At 35.0% G+C, this 25,826-nt stretch overlaps 1 protein-coding gene across 4 annotated transcripts in view; it reads right to left on the minus strand.

Moving 5' to 3' along the window:
* The window catches only part of LOC110379177 (octopamine receptor Oamb), a 128,685-nt gene extending 103,532 nt beyond the window's left edge, over positions 1 to 25,153 (minus strand). For 3 of the 4 annotated variants that reach the window (XM_064039993.1, XM_064039995.1, XM_064039991.1), the window contains exon 1: positions 24,840 to 25,153. The gene's annotated coding sequence lies outside the window, so the exon portion shown is untranslated. Of the gene's footprint in view, positions 1 to 8,439; positions 8,598 to 24,839 lie in introns of those variants that run through there. The other variant, XM_064039992.1, reaches the window with a different exon arrangement.
* Between the last annotated feature and the right edge of the window lie 673 nt (positions 25,154 to 25,826).

Consider the following 25,826-nt stretch of genomic DNA (forward strand, 5'->3'; position numbering starts at 1 on the left):
TACTATATTATCTATGTGTGGGGCGAAAGTTAGTTTCCGATCAAATATAACACCAAGGTCCCTTATAGCGTCCAGTTCTTTTAGTTTTTCTCCTTCAATGTAATAATCTCGGGCAATGGGATGATGTTTCCTAGTAAATTTAATGTGGTAACATTTGCCAGGGTTTAGTAGCATCTGGTTTGTTTGGCACCAGGTTACCAGTTCGTCCAAATCACTTTGTAATTCGGAAGCGTCGTGTTCAGATTTAACTATTTTGAGGAATTTTAGGTCGTCGGCAAACATAAAAATATGACAGTGGCGAAAGCAGTTCGGAATATCATTAATAAAAAAGTTGAATAGTACCGGCCCCATATGGGAACCTTGTGGCACGCCCGAAGATATATTTCTAACGGTTGATCGAAAACCATTAACAACTACGAAAAAACTTCTATTTTCGAGATATGATTTGAGCCATGACAAAAGTGTTTCAGAAACACCATACCTTTTTAACTTGGAAATGAGAATTTTATGCGAAACCCGATCAAACGCTTTGCTGAAGTCCGTGTATATAACATTAGCTTGGTATCCAGAGTCTATTGCTGTCGTTAATAGCTCAGTAAAAAGCACCAGGTTGGTATTAGTCGATCGGGATTCCACAAAACCATGTTGCTCCTCACTTAGGAAAATTTTGAGATGGTTTTGAAAATGGGGGCAGATCTAGATCAGATATAGACTCAAAGATTTTGCCAAAGGTTGATAAAATTGAAATCGGTCTGTAGTTCGAAACTAAGTTCTCTTTGTCGGATTTATGGATGGGGATAACTTTCGCTTCCTTCCACATTGACGGGAAGGTTCCGGTAGATAAAGATCTGTTAAAAATACGCAACAAAGGTATGACCAGCTCATTCGCACATTCATATATGAATACTGGTGGAATGCCATCTGGGCCAGCACCCTTGTTGCGGTCTAAACTTTTTAGTTTTTTATATAACGCTTCACCGTCGATAAATGGAATGTGCAAGGCCATGCTACTATCTTGAATATTATTAAAACTAGTAGTGTCATAAGTTCTGCACCTGGTTTCAGTAGGACTATATACGGAAGAGAAGTAAGAGGCAAAAAACTCACATATCTGTGTTCCATCTGATGATGTAGCTGTACCATCCGTCATAGATAAAGGATACGAGCTAGATCCACCCCGCTTAGTTTTAACATAGGTCCAAAATGATTATTTTAGGATTGTTGGCCAAAGCTTCTTCAAGGTTTTTCAAATAATTATTATAGCAAGTCATAGCAAGTGAATCACAACGTTTGTTAATTATCTTCAGCTCAACCCTGTCCAATGGGTTATGGTAAGTATTATATCGTTTTCTTATCTTGTTTTTGGTATTTAACATTTTAATGAGAGTTTTGTTAAACCATGGGGGGTATCTACTATTTTTGGGTTTTTTAACAGGGATAAATCTTTGGATGGCATCATTGATGATGGTATAAAATGCCAGCAACATATCATTGACGTTATGCTTCGCCTCAAATAATTCCTCTCAGTCCTGTTCCATTAGGTATTTTTTTATATTTACGTAGCTAGCTTTATGGAAATCACGTAACTCATATGTGATATTATATGGAAGTTTGGCTGCTTTTTTAAGACGAATATTTACGTTCAAAGGCGGATGATACAGATCTATATTACATAAGGTGCCAATACTTTTTTCTACATTACACAATGGATAGTCAGTTAAAACAAGATCTAGTACGCGTGAGGAGGCATTATATACATTATTACATTGATTCAGCTTGTTAACATAAGTAAAGTCCAGCAGAGCTTCACAAGTATTACTCAGTTTTTGACTTTTATTCAAATTACTGTCAAGTTTCCAATCTATGCAGCCCAAATTGAAATCACCTATAATACATGTACATGAATCGTTTAGTTGTTCCAATACATTGTTACAATTATCCAGAAAACAATCCAGCTGAGACATGCGTACTGGTGGTGGCAAGTATACAGCGCAGAAAGTTATTCGACGAAAGCATTCGTTAGAAGGAAGATCCAAAGTAACCCAGACATCCTCACATCCACTCTCAAAATGTTCTGATCGTTTAGGATTAAATATCTTTTTGGCTGCTATTAGAACTCCCCCACCTTCTTTACCAGCAAGTTGGCAGGTCTCTCTATCTCTCCTGTGGACCGTATATCTGTCATCGAATAATTCATTGCTGTGTATGGAACTGTTAAGCCAGGTTTCAGTAAGAATTATAACGTCATAGTAATTAATACACACATTACGGAAAATCATATTCGTTTTTGTTCGCAATCCTCTGCAGTTCTGATAGTATATATTTAAGTTATCGAATTGTTCACATTTTAAATTTCACAGGAGCATGCATTTTGTACTTAAAAACGAATAAGATTCTCTTTGAAAACTATACTAACTTAGTTAGGGAATCTAGGTTCTTTATCAAAATATGTTCGTCTTCGGTGGTTTTTCGAACAAAAATCCTGCTGTTTCTCACCCAGACAAATTTATACCCTTTGTCTTTAGCTTTTTGTCGAGTGGCTGCATGTAGCATTTTGTTAGCCGGCGAAAGATGTTCAACTACAAATACCGGTGTTTTATCGCCAGCAATGCCCAGATCCGCAGTATTGAGTTTCTCTGAGTTAACCTTCTTGTTTTTGTTATGATTTATTACCGAGGCCAGGAGAGTATCGCGAGTCCTTGGAGAGGCAAGCTGAACAACGATGGATCTGGGACGGTTGTTACCGGCTTGCTGTTTGGCAACACGAGTACAGTGATGAATGTCGCTGTCATTCAGGCTGCATCCCACAACAGCTCCCAGCTGCTTCACGACATTGTATAGGTTCTCATGTTTGTTTTCAGGAAGACACTGAATTTCGAGGTTGTTGGAACGAGTCTGTTGCTCCATGTAATTGACCCGGTGACTTAGGTCCGTCACTAACATATTTAACTTGGAATTTTGTTCAGATAAGTCCTTAACCGTTCTTTCTAGTAATTTATGTCCTGTTTGAAGTTCTTCGAATTCCTTCGTGTGAAATGTTAACGATGACGTCAACTCCCGGATCTCATTTTTAATAGGCGCCAATTCCTTGATGACAACGCTGATTATGGTGCTATTAAGTTTTTGGAGCATGGCAGTGAACTCAGATTCGACCACCTCTTGCACTATAGTACGCACATCTTCAGCCGTAATTGCTGCGGTCTGAGGTGGCGAATTCAATGCCATTCTTTTGTTTCCTCTTGTAGTAGAAACATTCCTGTTCGGTTTAGCGGTCTTAGAAGCATTAGAAATCGCAATTGTGCAACCCGAACAATTCCACTTGTAGTAAGCCTCCTCCTCAATAGGGATTTCAGGCATAGACAGACAGGCAAAATGAAAAGACCTTTTGCATTTCATACAATTTATAAATTCTTTGTCATCCTCCAATTGCAAACGATCACTGGTACAACAGCCCCACGATTGTATTGATGAAGCCATATCCTCTATTTATTTTCGGTAATTAAAAACAGCACAGCAATAAAGACCCTCCCACAGTTTCGAAGAAAAGTAAGTTGGCAGTAATAGTGGTAAGCAAAACCAAAAGCACACTAATAAAGGCCGCAGCACCGTCCGTTCAACAGAGTTCGCGAGAAGAATGTCATAAGCGCCGTGCAAGACGCGGCGTTTACGCGTTTTAGCACCACGCACAGATATAAAACAACTGTCGGTAGGCTGGATAAATAGTGTGTGATTATTTTGTCTATTATTTCTAAAAAATTACACTATAGCACAAAATTATTAGCACAAGTTTATAGCAGTGGACACCTTCTGCCAGGTTAACACTATCACCAGCACTTTTTATAAGTTTATGCACTGATTTCAAAATACATTAGCGGAGCGACAACAAAGTAGCAGTTACGCAGGCAACGTCCGATAACTATGCTGAGATTAAATCGTATTAGGTTCTAAATACAATTTCTGAGTGCTGATGCTGTCTTTGTAGGACGATAGTCATTTTCAATACTTAGATTGAATTAATAATCCTTATGTACCTTAGTATCATAGAGTAGTACCAGTGTCTAAAATACGCTCAGAGATCACATCAGTTCTACACCAACCTTCTAAGAAGTAACATTACAGCAACATACCTAATACCCGGCGCATTAAATAAAATATAACAACGCCGTTCCGACGAGTATTTTTATCTTCACTTTCAGAACAGCCTACGTTGTATGGTCGGAACAAATGGCGACGATTAGGGGGTTGAGAGGAGGGAGGGGGGGGGGCTGGACCCTGGACCCTGGTCGTAATTGATACTAGTCATTTTGCGTAATGATTCTGAAACCTTGAAGGTGTAAATGAAAGACGGGTGGCCTGAAAATTGTGGTGGTTAGCGAGAACTTAGGAAATTGAGTTTTGTAATAAATTAATGGAATAAATAACAGGTACAAATTTTGAGCCTGATCAAAATCAACTAAAACTCAAAAAAATCTCACTTATCAATTAATAAAAAGCACGACAAGGAAAAGAATATAATTACGGTTAAAATACGGAATGTAATGCAATCAAGGCTTCGCTTTTGATGAAGAAAACCGTCTCCGTAGAAAACCCTATCACACGGTTCAGTGCTTCCTGAGATTAACAAACACATCTGTACTAACGATTTGTTTATCGAAGTATCGACTATAGTGATAAAGATAGCAATCTGTTGACATTGCTATTCCTGTGCATTACGATTTTCTATAACTAAATGGAAAGATGTTTTTCAATTTTCAATTGATTAACCATGTTTGTAACATAATAGTATGTCATTGTAATAGAGAATTATTTTTAAGCTAATACGAATTAGTAGAGGCGTTCAACAATAAAATATATCAAAGAGTCACTATATATGTCAAGTATACACCACATACTGGATAATAGCGAGGTCAATAGCCTACATACTCATATACACTACACCCCACTTGAGAAGCCCGGCCGTCTTTTGATGTCTTTAATCCATGACCTACAAGGTTCGCAGGTAACGTAGGTTTTACTAGTCTTCATGATGTAAAGGAATATTTATATAGCTGAGATTTTTTGCCACAAATTTAAAGGACATATCGTTATTATTCGCAAATAAATTATTCTATTCTATTTCTATCAAAAAGAAAACTTGATCTTGAGTTCATTAACTTATAATTTCATCTTTAGGTACCTCCTTGATTTGAATTTTATCTTACTCAAAATAAAGTTAATTTTTATAATATGTAATGGGATACCACACGAAAGTAGAAGGTAAAAAATGGCACGAAAGTAGAAGGTACAAAAATAGCACTACAAAAAACTATATTAAAATACCTTTGAAAATCACGCTACACCGAAAAACATAATATACTAGGTATAGTTCACATCATACGTCAAAAAGATCACCAAAACTGACACTTATGACGAAGCAAGACACTAACTAGTTTAAGTAAGAAACTGCAAAGCTCAAACGTGGGCGATTTGCATTGCAAATGACGCCACAAGTCAGGTCTCTGCATACGGGCTGCATCGCAACAGTAGGTGATTTTAGTACCTTTGCAAAGTTCATGTCAAGCCTAGCCTAGTTGTGAAGCTTTGCCTTCCAAAGTCTTTGATGTCTAGCTTTTTACTGATAGTATATTTAGTGAAGTACATGCTTGCATTTTTATGGACCATTGAAAGAACGAAAGAGTGTTGTTTTATGATCCTCGTGTTCTTTGCACGTGGCCTGAACGTGGCGAAAAGAGGTCTTTGCTCAAATATAAATAGGATGCCGATGATGCCAAAAAATAATGACATTGTACCTACGTTCTATCTGTCCGTGCGTTGTACGTTCTATCGGTCTACGTTCCTGTATATTGTGTATTTGCTGCAGGATTGTTCTAAAGAGTTACCGGCCCTCGTACAGAAGGGGCTTTAGAAGTAAAGTCGTCAGTACAATTCAGATACTCCGTCCAAATTCACCCACAGTGCGAGAAATCATGTGATGATTTCTCATCTCAAAAACAGAAGCCTCTCATCCCAAAATTTACATCCCAAAATTCCCATCTCAAAAGCACATTACACATTATTAACATAAAATAGAAAACCAAGACTAACCAATGCCAATGCCATCTCTTCATCCCAAAATCGATGGAAATCAAGTCAAACTCGAGTCTACCAATTGGGAAAGACAATCACATTCGCAGTGCAGATGCAGCACCCTTATAATTTGACCACATGGATCTAGTCACGGAGTAAGGAAAGATGAGCGGAGATGCCACAAGGCGGGTAGGTCAAGCGCCTTCTTGTCGGTCAAAAATGTACGATGGGCGTGACCAAAACTATCAATTACTAGTGAACTAACGAGGCATTTGTGTTCTTGGAGAAATCTGACAACGATTTCTGGTATTGCAAAAAAATATAGACAGTAACGTCCCGCACACCCGCATTTTGATACGCTACTTTGTTAGGCGATTTTCCGTTATGGCACCTCCGCGCGTCATTTTGGTTCTCCATGGATCTAGCAAGCGATCTAATGCCGAGAGATCTCGCCACAATAGCCCTCCTGTGAGTACGACAGGTAAATAATTGAATGAAGCTACTGGTGTAGGTGTGTTTTAAGGGTAAGGAATGATATAGAGTCGACTGAACGTAACGTGGTGTTTCGTGTTATTAATGATGAACTGATAAAGATAAGGATTTCATTTAATTTAGACAAAACATATATGTAAAAGTTGGAGGCTTTTCACTAATTTATTTAAAGCGGATCAGTAGTTTCTTAGAATTAGGGCGCAAAAAAAAACAAAATGTTTCCGCAAAATGTTATCGTACTAGTAAAGATGTAAAAGGAAGATTTTCTCACGATAATAAAACCACTGTTGAAGCTAAGTAGAAAATAAAAACCGCAGTTAACAAGCAGTTATATAATACAACGTGCAAACATAAAAAAATATCCTATTACCACAAATAAACTTTCTTACGTACGTTATTAGGTACTCCATTCCTTACTTATCCTTGGTACAAGTTAAATCCGTACCACCTCGTACAGATAGTTTGCATGCAGAATACGACGGACAATCGAATGATAAACAGATGGATCGGATTAGTTTAAGCGTGTATTGTGATGTGGTACACTATGTGCATAGCTATGGGTGATTAGAAATTACATTCGAATATGGTAAGCCTTACTAATATTATGAATGCGAAAATAACTCTCGTCTAATAGGCTTTCAAGCTGAAACTACTGAACTTTAAATAAGTTCTTTAAACTTTAAACTGTTTTCTAAAGATACACAGAAGTAAATAAAACGTGAGATATGAGATATACCTATATACATAAGTTCCTTTTTATCCGATTGCAAAAAGTGATTCTCCCAAAATGTAAGGGAATGAGCTAGTAATATTAATGCGAAAGTAACTATATCTATCTGTGGTGCTTTTAGTCTTAAGCTACTGAACCGATTTAAATGATATTAAAAAGACAGGTAGTCCAGAAACTGACAAAGGACGTATGCTTATTTTTACCCGGGTAAGGGAAGTAGTTCTTCCAGAACGTGGTTGAAACCGCAAATAACAGCTAAAATTAAACATACATAGTTGTTTCCACCAAGATTTCATGTTGTAAGAACCTTGAGGGGTAGCCGTGACTGCCAGACTTTTCCGCCTATCGGTCATGGTCGCTTGCATTACTTGGAGCATAGAGCATAGCGTGTTATGAACTGATTGCACCCATTAGCCTGTACAAACTAGAGTGAGGCGGGTAAAAATAGTTTAATGGTTTAGAGGCCGTCGGTTGCTTATTTATTTAAGCTGTGTTTGAACTTTGGTGGTTGTGTTTAGTTTTACGTGTATGAAAATATGTGGCTTCTAAGGTAGGTAGTATTCGAATGCAAAAAACGAAAATAATAATTTGTCAATACTAAACAAACCCCAACCCCAACTTCCCCAACATAACTTCTTCAACAAATGCTTTAAGGTGTCTTTAGTTTCTCAAGATCTCTGGTCTAAGTTCAAATTTGACATTTCAAGATCGTGGCTTGTGTTAGTTTACCTGTCTACCACAGTCATAAAGATATTGTATGTATAAATAAATTTTGTATACATGCGGTGTTTCGTCGTACTATCAGAGGTGTATCTCGGAATTACTCGTCACATCCAATTTGTAACAAGTTGAATGATTTGCTTTAATTAGATCAAAGTCATTGTTCTCGCTAAATTTATCGTAGGTGTTATAGGATTCTGTTAAGATTTGTCGACAATATGTTTACATTGAAATCTAAGTGCAGATTCAGATATGATTTTTATTTTTCATAAAATATGGAGTTTTCAGAAAAGTATTTAGAACAAAACAAAACTTTTTTTTTGTTTGTATCTTATTTTTTTATTGATATCCCCACGAGAGAAAGGAATTTTATGTTTAGCCAAAATGATACCACACGATGTTTTACACAAGATTATGAAAAAAATACATACATTTATCATCTATTGTTTCACTAGGCATTAAATGTGTGACATCAGCATCACAGTCGACTGATTTTTTAACAAATGATGTGTTTCAAAAATAACCGCTCACTCAAAAATAACACCAAACAAAACGTTTTGAAACGCAATTCTTTTATAATAAATGAAACGTGACATTGTTATTCGTATGTGTAAACAAACAATGTTTTTTTGGTTCCATTCCGTTTCATTCTACTCATCATGACGAGTTAAACCCATCCTTTGAAGTTTCAATTTTAGACGCAATATCGGTCATCCGGGATATGACTAAGGTATCTTATAATTCGGATGTGATAAAATATAATTTACTATTTTTAGGTTTCAGATACGTCTGGATAACGTAAATGAGGAATTTTTTTTTGAAATAAAACACTAACCCTCGTCACTCTTAGTGACATTTTTGAGTCGCTAAACAAGCCTATATTTATTGCCTCTTCTATTCTGTTGTATATAGATTTTCACTATTCACCTCGTTTGATGTTTTTTTTAATATGTCATACACAGTAGAAAGTACATAATTTGATATGTTATCAGACAGAGAAGAATTAAAGAAGATATAAGAAGATAATAGATTAAAGAAGATATCGTTCCAATTTTATGTTGGGTCAACCCCAAATAAAATTGGAACGATAGACCAAGGGATCATTATGAATACCTACGGTAGATATCGGAAAACAAACGCTTGATATAAAGAACGTCAACATTTTTTTGATAATTAGTTTTTTACCACTTCTAAACTTCAGTAAAGTTTCGTTCAAATAAAGCTCGAATGTTTATAGAAACTACCGCATTCACATGCATTGTTTTTACGTATAACCAAAAACGAATACTGGCGGTTTTTATGCGGTATCCAGCTCAAACATTCAATACTAAAAATGCAGGCCCATCAATCATGCATAACCATTACCTACACTAGTGGGCATACAAATAAAACTAAAAACTAACCTATGTATAGATTTTAGTGTAAACACAAATAGTGTTTCAATATCCATCGTATTTGCCAATGTGATGTATTTATAAACGTTGACGACATTTTTTTTATTTGGTTACACGACATGAATTTGCAATAACCACATATTGCGATACAATATATTTACAACCAAACTATTTTAAACTAACACCACTCACAAATAATAACATTAGTCACTGCTTAAAAGGCAGCAAGAATCACTGCTGTAATTTAAAATATACTTTACAACTACAATAGTTTCCCACGGAAAAGATAACTTTTAACTGTCAAAATTTGAGTGAAGCATTTTACGTACACCTACATAAGTAACTAGCTGATTTTCCCATGGTTTCACCAGCGATCCGTGGGAACTACCTACTGCTCGTACCGGGATAAAATATAACCTATATTACTCAGGGATAATTTAGCTTTCTAATAGAGAAAGATTTTTTCAAATCGCTTTAGTAGCCTTTTGGGTACAAACAAACAAAAAAAAATCCTCTTTACTATATGAGTAAATATAAAACTGATAAGCAAATGACCTATATTAATGTATATTACATACCTACTTATAAAGTGACGTAAGTATAACCGAGTCCCATGCGTGGGCGATACCCCTTCCAGCAAACGGACAATAATGTATTGTTACGTCTAAAAAATAATATGAATGGAAGTTTAACCAATGGCCTGAATAGAAAATAATCGATGAAAATAAATGTGGGTAGGTCAATGCTTGTCAGTACGTTGTAGCTTACAGATACATGTATTTGTGACAAGATAATTATTGAACTTCGTACAGTGATGGTATTTTTCTCATGGGAACTGTTGGGTTTCAATCATCATAGTCGTTTATTAGGTGTCGATTTAAGACTATGCTTAGAATTCAGTATGCAATGAGAAATTTTGGCTCATTGTCAGTGCCAAATTTTTTTAGCAGTTTCTAAGACCGATTTTTGTTATGGCATTAACTTTGTAAAGTACAATAGATAATTAACAAGCACTAACGTAAATTCATAGATTCTCTTTTCTGTAACTGAAAACATTATAAACTTTAAATACTTACGTCCTATTATTGGTGGAACTTTTCAGAGTTGAAAGTCTCATAACATTATCTTCAGTTATAAAAATAGGTAGGTTTCAGGCATTTCAGCACACGTGGGCACCAGGTGGTCGCTTAATGACTTATAAAATGTTACAGGCTCATAATAAACGTTGATAACAATGTACCGTTCAGCCGCAGTATCACATCGGAAAATAATAAAGTACTGCCCCTTTTTTTTTCGCCTGAAAATATAGGAAATTTACGGTCTTCGGGTTTTGTACCTAAATGATACCTATTCGTCGTTTGTGTTTTTTGAAAGTAAGTTTGATTTGGATGAGAAAAAGCTATTTTTTTAAACTAGAATGGTTTATAATACTATCTTTGCGAAAATTCTACGTAGCAACATTCGTCGTCCAATTCCGACATTCACTGCCTTTATTTTAATTTAAATCGCAACTGACGGACAGAGTTAATTTAACATTTAGCTTATTAGTAATTTACAAGTAGCAAGGTCATATTTAAATCTTTTAAAAATAAATAATTTAAACTCATTCTTAAAGTTACATTCAAGTTGCAACTTAACGGCACTTGAAGTTTAAGTTCTAAAACTAGAAAGGAGCGTGCATTGTTTCGCATCATTGCTCGAACAAGTGGCTCCTACAGTTCATGTAACTCAGCTTTGAAGAGTACTTTATATTGAACTCATTTGTACTGAAGTACATCTTGAATTTATTCTAATTTAATTTAGCATAAAATAGTGCTTTATTCTTTTCGAGGAGTTGAGCAGAGGTGTACAAACTACAAGATCAGGCTAAGTGTGTATTCAATAAATCTTTTCGAATCAAGAATGGCAAACATTACTTAATTTTAAGGCTTATTTAAACTGTGCACTGATATAAAAAAGAGCCCATTAATAGACTATCTATCACTGAAAGATTTTTTCAAATCGGAGCAGTAGTTTTTAAGATTAACGCATTCAAGCAAACAAACAAACAAATGACTTTAAGTAAGGATTCACTATAAATTAATTCTAAATGTAGGTAATCGCCGAGAAGGACTTTTAACTTTCGCATTTATCAATTGAGGCGGTATAGAGTAACAATCCACAAATAATCCAACACTTTCATGGATTCATTGCCCTCATACGCCTTGAAACCCTCAGCTGCTTGCACATTATACTTTTATATGACCAGTGAGTGAAGGCTAGGCCATGTATTGATTGGAAAGGAATACGGTAGTACCGATGAAAACTGGTGAGCTTCACTTTTGCGTGCAAATGGTGGGTCTCAGCTGTCATTTGAACATCTTTGACAATCAGAAGCCTGGAAGTCTGACTACCATACTGGCCAAGGGGTGCCGGGTCGCCCTTGTAACCGGGTTGAGGAGATCAGATAGGCAGTCGCTCCATGTACAATCCTACTGATACGCTAGTTAGAATAAAAGCAAACACTAATATAATTGGGAAAATGTTAAGCAGATGATTACAATTTCTTAGACCTTAACAGGAATTTTGACCCTTCGTGGGGCACAGACAAAGTTAGTATCATAATTATAATGTTACTTAGGCGTCGTAATAATTATTTTAATCAACATATTATTATAATAATCACAATAGCCAGTTTATTAGATGACACAAACAAACAATGATATTGTTTATGCAGATAATCAATTGTTTTCAATTCCTACGTTATTGTAGTAACCTCTGGATAAGGGGTCATTCACCTTTTGACACTGATTTCAATTGTTTGATGTTTTATGTTGTCATTATCTATTTTTTATTTTATTAAAAAGTACACGAAGGATTTTGTCATCCTGCAACATACAAATATGTTTTTCTTTCTTTTTACTGTGAATGGTCACAAATTGGTAGCAATTTCGTCTTATCGTATACATGAAAGAAGTTTTAGAAGCACAGGCTTATTGTTATACACACGTGTTTTAAAACTAATAGTGTGGAAACGCTCTTAAAGATGCCTTTGTAGTTCCAGGTGTTTAGGTAATTAACGATGACATGGCCCATCTGTTTATCAGCACGTTTCATGTCTTATAGATATCTGAACTGGCATGAATCATCACATTGTCATAAAATTAATTATCAATATTTTTATAGTCTTTTTGTATATAAATCTTAGAAAATAGCGATATTTTATATTATATTAGAAACATCATCAATATCAAATGGGTACTAATATTAGCTGAAGAATTGGTGTGAAAATGCGGGAAAATCAACTGGCAGAAAAATTATTCCAATAAACCAAAAAGAAAGAAAACTAAATCATTTATTTTATATCTACTCACGAATGTTGGTTGAATCGATTTTCAATTAGACATTTAAACAACAATTTTATTCCTTAGCAATAAACTGCAATATGCTGGTACTAACATCGTATATGTGTTTATGTGTGTGTGTACCCATTCCCGTCACCAATGTGCAACAGGTCATTGTGCTCTATATTGCATGGTGGCACCCACACAGTCCTGACGCATCGTTGCACTTGAAGTTTTGGATCTTTCCTTTTAAAGACATTTTAATTTTAGTCCACTTGTATAGTTATGTATTTAATTCTGTTAGTAGATACATATAAAACAATGAGTTACAATTTGTTACGATAAACATAAATTAGTTAAGGCATTCATAGGTTCGGGTTGAATATTTGTATAAACATATTTTGATGCAATTTGACGGTATCTATTATAATTTTTATCTAAAAAAGATATCGGGTGCGGAAAGTATTATTTCCTTTAAGTCAACGGTGTGTTAAAACCACGGAAAAAACTTATTCGTTCTTTAATAAAGGGCTCTACCAGAAAATGATTATGTGCTACGAGTATGCTTTATAATTAAATTAAATAAGTCATCACCCTATGTACCTTAGCTTCTCGTAATAAGTGTGGCTGACAAAAACAATTGCACTTACACAAAGTGAAGAAGTTTGATGCGCTAAGTTTGAGCTACTTCATTATATCTCAGCTCAACTTTTTGATGACAGCAATAAGCAGTTATCATACATTTTTAAAATCCACTTAAAGTTCCCTGAGATTGCTTGTTGCTCCGTAAACTTGAGTCCGTAATAGATGAAAGGCTGGAAGGCATTTATCTAAGGGTGGGTACAAACGTGGTGAAGTGAGGCGGAATTTTCCATATTAGTTCAATTATGTAATGCTTCCGTGTTTGGCTATTTATACATATTGCGCAATTTATATACGTAATGTGTTATAGTAGTTACATCAGTTAGCACAAACTAATCATCTTGCATAAGGCATAAAAACAAGCGTATTTCCTACACAATAAATTAAGACCAATAGTGCATCTAAAAAAGACACTAGTCAATGCATAGTGGTTAACTCTTAAGTACGAGATGATAGGCCCATAATTATCATAGGTAACGCTCCAAGAATAAATGTAATAAATAAGAGAAACAGGTTTTATAAATATGCACTTTGCCTAACTTGCCAATTTAACGTAACAGAACATGAGCTATTTTTAGCTCCATTACAAGGAAGAAATACATACCAATTCTTAAAAATATACACCTGAGTAACTCATCGAGCTACACAATATTTCTATAACATTTTTTATTATATTTCCGACATGTTTTCATAAAATATTACGAACACATTGCCAGGATTTGATCCGCATAAATGAACTGATTGTGCCACCATCAAAGAGGGTTGGTCCTCATTAAGGCCACGGCTATGTCACGTGTATATTTTATAAGGGTTTATGAAGTAGGTGAACAGGTCTTTTTCCGGAAATAGGAAAGTATTTCGATGGTTTTCAGATGACATTACGACGGTATTAGCCGCCGTTTTATAATTTTGAGAGCAATACATTTTCAAAAAGACAACAAAAATATTGAAAGGTCTACTAGCCACAATAAGAAAAGTTAAATCTAAACAATGTGATGAAATAGATGCTTTGTTATTTTTTTAATTTTGCTGTTGCAAGCAAAATGACCTACTATTCGTACTATGGTATCCAAACTTTTGCATGTATAACGATTTAAACGTAACTAAAAATGTTCCAGATTTAATTTTTATACAATATCCTCCCAATTCTAAGACATTCTTAAAAAAGATTCATTCAACTTTCAGATACTAATTACAAATGGATAAGGTTCTAAGCAAACCTTATAAATAACACTTTCAATTCAATTCATTCATATTAAACCCGTAATTCACACATTCGTATTGACTCATCATTCAGGAATGGCCTAAAAACCGAAAGCGGCTGAATGGCGTCGCATTTTGCATTCAAAGCCATCCGAAGCTCTATAGAGGTCCATTTAAGAGCAAACATTGCCGCCAGGCTCCAGGTATTAATAGATCGAAGGTTCTAGAATATAAAGGAAGAGGCAATTAGCTTAATGAAATCACCGCCAGGTGAACGTTGAAAAATTGCCCGACTTGAAAATCTTATAGCTAGATAAATTGTCTGCGAAAAACTGATTGAAAGATTGCGTAAGTTATATCTATCTAAAAATCTTAAGAACTACTTTCGTAAGTAGCAGTTTTAATTCCCTTTATTGACGAACCACTTAATTTGTGGATTTGTTTTTCTGGTAATCTGGCTTTTTGTATTTTGAAATCTATTTTAAGGGGTTCCATAAGTAACTCAAATGAAAAAAAACGGAATTCTTAGATATTCTTTTAGCTATCTGTTTCATTCATGTACATATTTAAATTAATTTGAAATGGTCAAAACTGCTAAGAAAAGCCAACTTTTCATCCATTAATGTTTGAATTTAACATAAAAGTAATTAGCTAAATGAAATCCCGTACTTAACTGGCAAACCCAACCCTTAATAAAATGAACTAGGCTGTCTTTTCACACCTTTTTAATTATGCAGTGAAAGTTAATCATGTGTTTTAATGGCCCACTGCAAGGCACAGACCTTTTCCCATAAAGAAAAATGAAGTATGAGTGATAAATTTTATTTTAGACAGATGGTTTTTATTATCTTCGCCTAAAAACGCATACTGCCTGGCAAAATCCTCACCAGGTTGGAAGGGCTTGGTGAGCATTTGTGACATATTTTTTAGCTCGAGACTACCAGCTAACAAGGCATGATACATGTTCAATACACATTTACTGTTGTGTGGTGGGTATTCCGGCACCAGTCAGTCGTCCTCGTACCTCGTCCATTTTTCGCCAGGGTGCTCCCTGCACGACTAGGTGAATGGTGCACCCTGGGGCAGGCAGTATAGGGTTGTAGTAGATAATCCTTAATTGCAAATTATTTAGACGATTAGACCCAACATTTTAGCTGTTTATCTTTCTGTAACACACTACTCTACAAAGGACTGAACATAAATTACGACCTCAGTATGACGTTTACGGATGACGAAGTTGTAAACATAAGCTATTCTACTACTACAAATAATACTAGGAATTTCTTGCATGTGTTTAGTGTACTAACATAAACACTAACAATAGTTAACCAACACAAATACTGCTACCCGTATGGAGAAGGTATTTTGTATACATATATGTACTAGGAAATGCAATACTGTATATGTACAACATTATAATATATACATGTGGGACGTGATCATGACAATTTTTAAAACTGTCAGTAGGGAGAAGTCAGTTAAATAAAAATACTGCATAGTTTAAAGATTCACAGCACACTGCAAACTTTTGTTTAGCCTATAGCGTGATCATTTATCAGTATGGAAATGACTAGTAGTGAACACTTTACAACGATCAGGTATCAGGCCGACTGATTTGATTGGATTCACGATTGTCTCCAAAATTAACCGTCATCGAGCCAACTATTGGCTGAAGTTGGTCTGTCTGTTTCAAAAATTCTGAAACGCATTTAAAACACGATAAAACAATGTATAAATCGTTCTATAATCTGAAAACCGACTATTGCAAGCGTAAAAAATCGAACAAATCGATCGATTTCCATGAGTATTGATAACCCACATATTATTGTATGTATACTCGTACTTAATTATACTGATTACTCCATTAAGAGCGCAAAACTAATTGAATGACCAAAGTTTATCGATATGTCGAGTTCGATAACAATATATTTTTGTCGCCACACACATTATGGCAGTACATTATATAAATCACGTAGGTATTGATTACAAATCACAGTCTAAAATAGTAGCTAATGGTTCTATTATAATAAACCATTAGGCCAATTATTGTAGGTAATGTGTCCATTTACCTACCGTATTGATTCGATTCTAATTCAAATAATGATTGCACTGCCTGCTTGTTTTTTCATTGCTTCCTGATTTTTTCATGCACAGTTATTACAAAAATGTTCAACATAATATTTCAATTAACAACGAAATTATGCTAATGTGTAATCAAGGTGTCCATACCATGACAGTAGGAAACGCAGCGAACAGATTGTTGTAAAGTTGCATCAAATTCCGTTTAGTCGTGTACGTGAAGAAGTAACAAACTTACAGACACAAGAACGAACTAAGCTTTTATAGGTAATATTCGTATGAACAAGTCAGCGCAACGGAGTATCTTCACACTAACAATATTAGTAGGGCTGTATGACGAAGGTACATATTAATTAACATACATAACTCTATGTAAAACCCGTTCCCCTAAAGTTTCAAGGCCTATCATAGTTATACCCATATACCCAATAAGGATAGAGTATCAAGTGCTAATCCAATCATAATAATTACAATTGGTTAGCTAAGCCGGGTACGCGAAGTTAGCAAGAGTTAGTTTGAGATAATATAGCTTTAAACCGCTGTTTGTGCGCTTTTAAGTCTGTAGTTATTGCGTGATGCCATAGTGTATTTACCTCTTCATAGATTCAAACTTTACTTTTTATCCAGACCTGAGACCTAGTAGCCTCAGAACGCGGGCGAAATCGAAAGGAAAATAAATATTGCATATAGCCTTCTTCGGTGAAAGGGCTATCTAAGAATTTGTCATATCGGACCAGTAGTTCCTGAGATTTGCACGTTCATACAAACTTTTCAGTTTTACAAGTAGTATATAAGTATTGATAGCAACAAGAAGAATTCGATGGCACACAGTAAAAGCATTACCACCAAATTCCTTCGATCTGACTCAAAATGGCTGTTTACCAAAAACATTAGCGTTACCGTATCCATTGTCAAGTACCATCGGCGCCATTATAAGCCCCTTTATGACCTTTCTAACCACGTCACGTCTTCCATGCTAGTGTATATCCGTTTTATTTGATATCCAAGACTTGGTCTTAGATAGTTTAACTAACTGGAGACGCCGTACCTTCCCCTTTGTCGAAGATACGAGAGCGTCACTCATACTTGTATTTATGAAGACCTGTGTATACATACCTGTGTAGGTCAAGATTAGGTTTGTGTTTCTCAATTTTGTCGTGTGCTTGATTATCGATGTGATCAAAAATGCATGAGTCAGATGTTAAGTACTTTTGTCGCGTCGCCCCATGCGTGAATGGACGGACTTTTTCGTATAAAGATTTGCTCATGGCGACTCTGGTTGGTTTATTCCTCTGAGCCTTAGATCGTCAAATAGCGTCGAGTACTTTCGTAGGTGAAATAGGGCGTGATTTAGGCGCTGCGTTATCGGCCAACCAATTGGGGCTGAATGCTAGCGTAATGGCTCTTTCGATTTACTTCACACAGTTACTTTGATACCCCTGATAGATATCTGTGAGGAATAAAACGGAAAAACCTACTGACTGATGTACTAAATCTATTCAAGTTCTACACTATTTACTAAGATTTTGTGTGGTAGAATAGAGGTACAGAAATAGTGGGGTGGGTCACTGGCCAAAGCTCCTGCCTCCAAAGTTCGAGTGTGCGGTGAAATTACTTAATTCTCTCGGATGAAATCGAATAACATAAATTATGTATTTCATTCGTGTATCATGATCACCAGCGACTGCATAATAGTGAAAAAGTATCATCAAACATTTTTGCGAGAACTACGTAACTAAAATCGCAGAATACGACTCGCATTATTAAACAGAAGAAAGTCTACTATTATTCAGTTTTAGTAGCAATCACGGACAGTCTATGCACCCACTTACAAAGATCTAGCTCAGCAAAGGTTACACGTGGGACGAAAATGGTAGTTTCACGCAAGTCGGAAATAAAAGGCAAACCATTAGGCATTTTATCTTTTACGCCCCATTTGGTTATAGGACAGTTGATGTCAGTACTGTGAGCTATTGTCGGGTTTTAGAATTCATGATTCTTTCTATAAAAGCTCGTGAGGAGCTCGTGGGTAAGAACTCTAAGCATGATGATGGTTCCTCTATATGAGAATAAAAAGAATTCTATAAGGGAGAAAAATTAGTCATACTATAGAAATCTTCGCCCTATTTTGGGAAATTCTCGAGTATTTCAGCTTTTTTTTTGGTCTTTTTGTAGGAACTATTATAGCTGACACAGTTTTAAGGCCTGGATTTTTTTTATTCCAAGAGTCAAAATATACTGCACTTCACAAGATATTTTACATAGCAATAAAGTCTATATAGTTGTGTGTATTACGATTTAAGCGTACCCCCATAAAGCGCTTTGTTTTTAATTAAATTTATTGGAGCAGACCACGACGTCCTATTTTGAACTCTACTTCTTAACTTTTAAAGTACAAATTGCGGTAATAAAAACGTATTCGCTAGCAATAAAACATTTCTTAGCTGAACAAAAAGGAATGTGTAACCATTTTGAACCTTTTAGTGCGAGACCACGATGTCACGAAAACGTTTTAAAACGTAAATGCGTTACGTTTATGGTCACAACAAATTCGGCCAAACAAAATATTTGTTAAGCAAAAATGAACCTTATTGCAATAGCTATAAGGTTTATGTGCATGATGCCAATTAAAGCAATTTACATTTAGGAAGGTAAGGAGTGTCAGTCACCGCTTTTGGCAAGTCAAACCCCGGAGGGAGTCTTGCTGATTTGCGGGAAGTAAATTGGTCATTTGTGATAATTGTTGGGCTGTCAGAGAAATGATATCGATGACAATTTGAAGTGAGAGAAATAACTTAATAAGTAACATTACATGCATTATTTTGACTTACGATTCAGCTATATATTAGTAATTATTAATTGTAGCATCACCACATTCACATATTGGTATATCACTTTTAGAAGGTGTATGTAAGCGTTTTTGCACACTACCTTTTACATATTATACAAATAACAACCTTTTCTACGGGATAAAATAGCTATTGACACTCACGAAATACAAAAGATTGGCTGATAAATGTACCTATGAAGAAACGGGCAAAAATCAGTACATTTACTGTTTAACTCCCTTAAATCGATCTACGAGCCTTGCAATCAAGATATATGTCCAAAAATAGTTTCGTTGTAAGTTCATTACACCGAACACTATAATATTTTAATAACCTACATTCAAAATCAGCGTCGTAAATTAATTTATGACTCATTATCGTGGCCATCTGGAAATTAAAAAGAAAACATGGAGTTCGTTGTTCGATTTTAGCTTTAACTTTCGTAGTACAAAATAGTAACATGGTTTAATAGTCGTGGCTAGTTATGTGCTAAAATGGCAATAAAATATATTATTTTTATTATATTGATCTGAAAGAGAGAATTATAATGTGCTAATCCCGTAAAAGTATTACTTGAAGTGTTTAATTAAAACAACAATTTTATCACGGTTAATACTAGGTACTCTAGATAAACGTGCTTTATTATGAAAGTAGGAGTTAATTCTTATCTATTCACACTATGATTGCATTTTCAACTAAGGTATCAATGAAAAATAAACTCTAAATTATCTATGACAAAAACCCCCGACGGTAAAAATCTTATTGAAAAATAATAAAATAACTCAAAACCCCCGACTTAACCCAATTATATAGGAATATCCGTCGGGGGCTGCCATTAACCCAGCTAAAGGATTTCTAGTGTCGTGAATACAATTATTAAAGAATTGTAGATGTTTAACGATGACATAAAATACACGCAATTAATTGTTGAAATTTCATATAGAAAAGGCAGCCCCCGACGGTTATTCCTATATAATTGGGTTAAGTCGGGGGTTTTGAGTTATTTTATTATTTTTCAATAAGATTTTTACCGTCGGGGGTTTTTTCAAAATTTTTAATTTTGCTTAATTTTATTTCAGACTTTTTAGAGAGCATATACGAATTATAGTCTATATAATATGTTATTGCAATATTATTTTGCACCGATATTGTAGCGCCCTCTAGTGAGTTACAGGCGTAATTTTTATTATTTGGGAACATGCATTAAGCACGTACATTGCTGATGAAAACAGAATTGTAATCGGACGTTTTGATTATATTGCAACATTGTTTGGCACTAATATTGTGGCGCCCCCTAGTGAGTAATAGCCATGACACCTATCTAAGAACATGAAGTCATCGAACACAAAACCGTTATTGAAAACCACATCAAAATCGGATCATTTGTTTAGAAGGTAGGTGGGAACATTACTTTGCTCTTTTGCACTAATATTGTGGCGCCCCCTAGTGAGTTACAGGCACGACACCTATCTAAGGACATGAACTCATTGAACACAAAAACGTTATTGAAAACTGCATCAAAATCGGATCATTAGCTTAGAAGGTACGTGGGAACATTACTTTGCTGTTTGGACTAATATTGTGGCGCCCCCTAGTGAGTTACAGCCATGACACCTGTCTAAGAACATGAACTGATCGAACACAAACGCTTTATTGAAAACCGCATCAAAATCAGATGATTACTTTAGAAGATATGTGGGAACATTACTTTGCACAAACGCACACACAAACGCACACACAAACGCACATCTCTCACCCTAAACGCATATACCTGCTCCGTTCCGTCGTGGGTAAAAAGTGCTCTACCCCGTTCGTTCAGAAATAAAATAATCTCTCGAATGACGAATACATTAAGCATGCAAATTGGAATTGGCTGCCGTTCGGAAACCCGCTAAGTGACGTTTTATTGTCGGATTTCAAAATTGACAATAGCTATCGGATATTAATTTTAAAATTCCGATATTGGAACGATTTAATGGTAAAAATTATGATTAATTGAAATTGACTTATTAATTTGCAACTTCTGCAAAGTTAATTTGCTTACTTACCTACGGAGTAAGACTATGCTCTATAAAAAAGTTATTATTCAGGGGTCATTTGATGACTTTCAATGATTTCCTTTGAAAAAAGAAAAAAAATACCTACTAAGTATAACTTCCAACAATTGAATGAACTAATAAAATAAAATTAACCCCCTGACAATATTGAAAAATCAATATTATTAGGCAAAAGACAGGGGAAGAGACCACGGGGCCGCAGACCAACCCGATGGACGGATTTGCTCAGTAAGACCCTGCAGAAACCATTCCAGGAGGCATACAAGCTGGCACAGGACAGAGAACGCTGGCGACAGCTAATAGTCGGCGTAGGAGATGGGGTCACGATCCTCAACGAGTGAGGGACCGACTAAAGAAGAAGAGAATAAAATTGGTCCGAACATTTGTAGGACAGTACGCGCTGTCTGGTATGCTAACATTCCTGAATTTGTTAGAGTGATCCTATCCGTATTGGACTTTGTTCCCGATCGGACAGTGTAGTGACAAAAACCCAATTAAACTTTGCTGTTATGTAATCCTGTTGTTTGAGCTACAGGTAACTAACTATTCAGGGATTAAACCAGTACTAGGAATCGGATGAAGGTATTTTGTTTTAGGATGAAAATGCTGTAACACCGAATTTTGAGCTAGACAAAATCTGTCACAAACTGTCTGCCACTTTCACTCTGAATCGATTTTAAATAATGCCTGAGAAAGGACATAGGCTGCTTTTCACCCGGTTGTGAAAATGGTTTACCAGTACGTGAGTGAAACCGCGGGGAACAGATAGTATTTTTATAATAACGTATTATTTTACGAGCATGGTTCACTATAAATTTCTACTGGAGCATGCAGCATGTTGGGTTATCATAGGCGAGGCTTGTAAGAGGAAATTGAAGGAAATGGCTCACTGAAAATGATGGCCGACAGCGCAAGGGTTAAGATTTTCCACTACTGAATATTAATATACGTTTAGTTCTTTATCCATACCGATATTATAAAGGAAAGCTTTGAAGCGTATGTTAGTTTAAACGAGCTAATCTCTGGAAAGTGACGAAAACTCAATCTGTTACACAGTAAAAAAAAAAACTAGTTTTAATTCTGCGTTTAAATTAAACATTTGCATATAACGAAATTGAATTTCGAAAGATAAGAACAAAAGTGTGCGCCATTCCCAGAATCTTTGGTCTTATTCATCCAGCAGGAAAAGTAATACTGGTTTCATAGACATTTTGTATGTGGATTTTCTCAGAAGTAAACTGAAGTCTTTCATACAGGTCAATAGAAATGCTCCTACTTGTTTGGACCCAAAATGTACTAGTATTTTTTAATTTACAAATTGAGGACTCTCAATTCAAAATTTGAATTTATTGTTCTATATTTAACCGAAGAGAAATAGCGCGATAGACAAGAGCTACTTTCGTATAAATAAATTATCGCATGACGAATTCATTATTGTTAATAAATCACATACAATATCGATCTATAAATAAATATCTGTATCTATTGCATTGGAACTGCACAGCTAATTTATTTATGCCGTTGAACTGATTCAGGTTTTATAAATATGTAATGCTATTGTTTTTATAATTATTTATAAATCTTTGTATACCATTTCCTATGAAAATGAACATATAAGTACAATATTTTAATTTATTATTTACAGAAACACTATGTATATTCCTGCATTAACCTCTAAGTTATGAGTGTTACTGTTTTACCTAAAAATACAAGTTTACAAATGTTATGACGAAGTTCAAAATTGCATACCTGTGTCTACGTACACGTCCCAATGACGTACTTTGTCTATAATTTTAAAGGTCATAAGTGCAATGTGCTTCGTAAAGGGGAATTTATTGCTTTGCCGTTTTTAAATGATTTACAAACAAATGGGTAATTTTCTTGTCGATAAATTCATCATCATCATCATCATCATCATCAGCCTATCGCAGTCCACTGCTGGACATAGGCCTCTCCAAGTGCACGCCACTGAGATCTATTTTCGGCTTCTTATGTCGATAAATTAGTATTTGAAAATAGAATGTAGATCAGTGTAACAAATTAGTGCTTTATGACGCCCAACCCTTTATTCTAGGTTTGAAAATGGAAGTCCTGCAATGAACCAGCCTGTAACAAAAGTGCTACAACCTCTAATTAGTATAAAACCTACTTTCTAATTCTTGAAGTAAAACCATATAGGTAGGTACAACTATACTGACCTAGGTCTCAAATTACAAAATGTACATAAGTATTGGCCTGTTATTACACGAATAAATACAATGCTGTAATTAAAGATAATTATAAAGCCTGCTTGTTTTGAATTCATTATTAATTTCACATAAGCAATGTTGAAAGGAGTTGCTCTTTCATTTTGCTAATTTGTATCGTTCGTGTGAATGGGAAAGTAGAAAATTAGAAGGAATTCTCGCTTGGTTGTAGGGCGCGATCAATCAAAAACCTGCGTTTTCCACGATACGTTTTTTTTTTATTATTCTATTTGGTATACCTATTAGCTTATGGTATGTTTTGGGTAGTGGGTAAAAAACCGTTAGAAGTCATAAACAGCGTTAAAAGACTATCGAAAGATGTTTTCATAAGACTGGGAAATTGACAAAATTTTCGTTATTTTTTATGTGTGAGTTTTCTTATATTAAAGTTAAATTATTTTATTTGGTTTATTTGCTAGGAGTTATTACATTGCAAATTATTTCTAATATATGAACGATGAATGACTCGAGTCATTGATGGATAGATAACCTCTTTGAGAATTCCTTAAAAGGTCATCCGTAATTAAGATAATGGGTGTAAACAATAGTACTTCACGTTTATTATTAGACACGTTTATATTAAACACGTGTTTTCTTTCAATTTAAGAAAAAAATATTTACCTATCTTATTTTAATGTATAAGTACAAATAACTCAATAAATCTTAAAATTTTATTTTAGCCGTTGAAAAAACTTGGCGCACAAATTTTTCTTAACGGCCAGTAATTTTCTTTTATTGAGCAAAGCAGTAAAAAATGTCTGAACAATTAATTGTAACTCCCTAAAATTACGAGTCATTTTAATTAGACACCACTTGTAGCTTTAATAGTCGGGAGATCGTTAAGATGTTTGTAGTTCAAAGTCGGTTTAAATTGAGGTCTTAATTAAAATTAATACTTCTGTTGTTTTTTAAGATCATCAAGTCATCAGCGTGGCTAATAATTATAATTACCACAATAAACTATTAGCTTTAGCGATGTGAATATATTTTATAAAAATATTTTTTTTAATAAAATATAAAAAAAATATAAATAATTAAAAAATAAAAATAAATACAAACCTCTATAAACAGCTATCTCGACACAGCTAAAACCTCACATAAAACACTTCACTTAAAAAAAAAAAACAATATTTCATAAAAAGAACACTTCAACAAATAAAAAAAAAAACTGTATTCCTCACACACTTTAAAAATCGGGTTCGACTTTTAAAAACCGAATCGTTCTAGTTAAAAAAAGTTTTATTCGATCCGCGAATTAGTTCACTCAGTGATGCGACGCGCGCTATGCTTGACGCTCGTTTGCCGCCACTGAAAGTAGCCGGTTCCTTTACGCGTGCGCATTGGGGAACGGGCAGAATCGCCAAATGCTTTATTTTTAGTGTATTTCTTTTACCTGCGCTTTCAATTACGAATGCATTGTGACTTCTTCGTTTTTTGTCCGGTTGAAACTTTTATCTCAAGTATTTTCCGAGACGTTTTCATTGCAGCTAATGTATTTCATCCGGCTTGTTTCTTGAGAATTTAATTTTTCTTGAGACGCTTCTTCGTGGAATGGTTTCTATTTGAATTATGTCAACAAGAGCTTTTGCGTAAAAGTAATCTAGCTTCATTTTTCCTTTACACCTATATTATTATAACATTTCTACTCATCATTTTCACATTACCTAATTAATTTGTGAATGCACTTTATCAGTAACATACACTTGATATTGAAAGGTCATGATCGTGACCTTTCAAAGTACTACAAAACTACAGCGATTGAGTATAATAGTAGACTTTGAATGCATGAGTTGCGGTGGTCATCGTTTACAATGCACTTATAATATACCAGAACGGACATCGTAGACCAATTTTGTGGATCGATGAAGTGGTGTCCACGTGCGCTCTAAAAACAATTGGACTGTAATTACTTTGATAAATCTACATTTTTATTGCGTCTTACAACCTAATGACTACACTATTCAATACATTATATCTCAATACATTCAGTATTGAGATTTGAATAGTGAAATGATTATTCTAAATAATTATTGCGATGAAGCTGAA

Source organism: Helicoverpa armigera, chromosome 21, assembly GCF_030705265.1.
Source record: "Helicoverpa armigera isolate CAAS_96S chromosome 21, ASM3070526v1, whole genome shotgun sequence".
NCBI lineage: Eukaryota > Metazoa > Arthropoda > Insecta > Lepidoptera > Noctuidae > Helicoverpa > Helicoverpa armigera.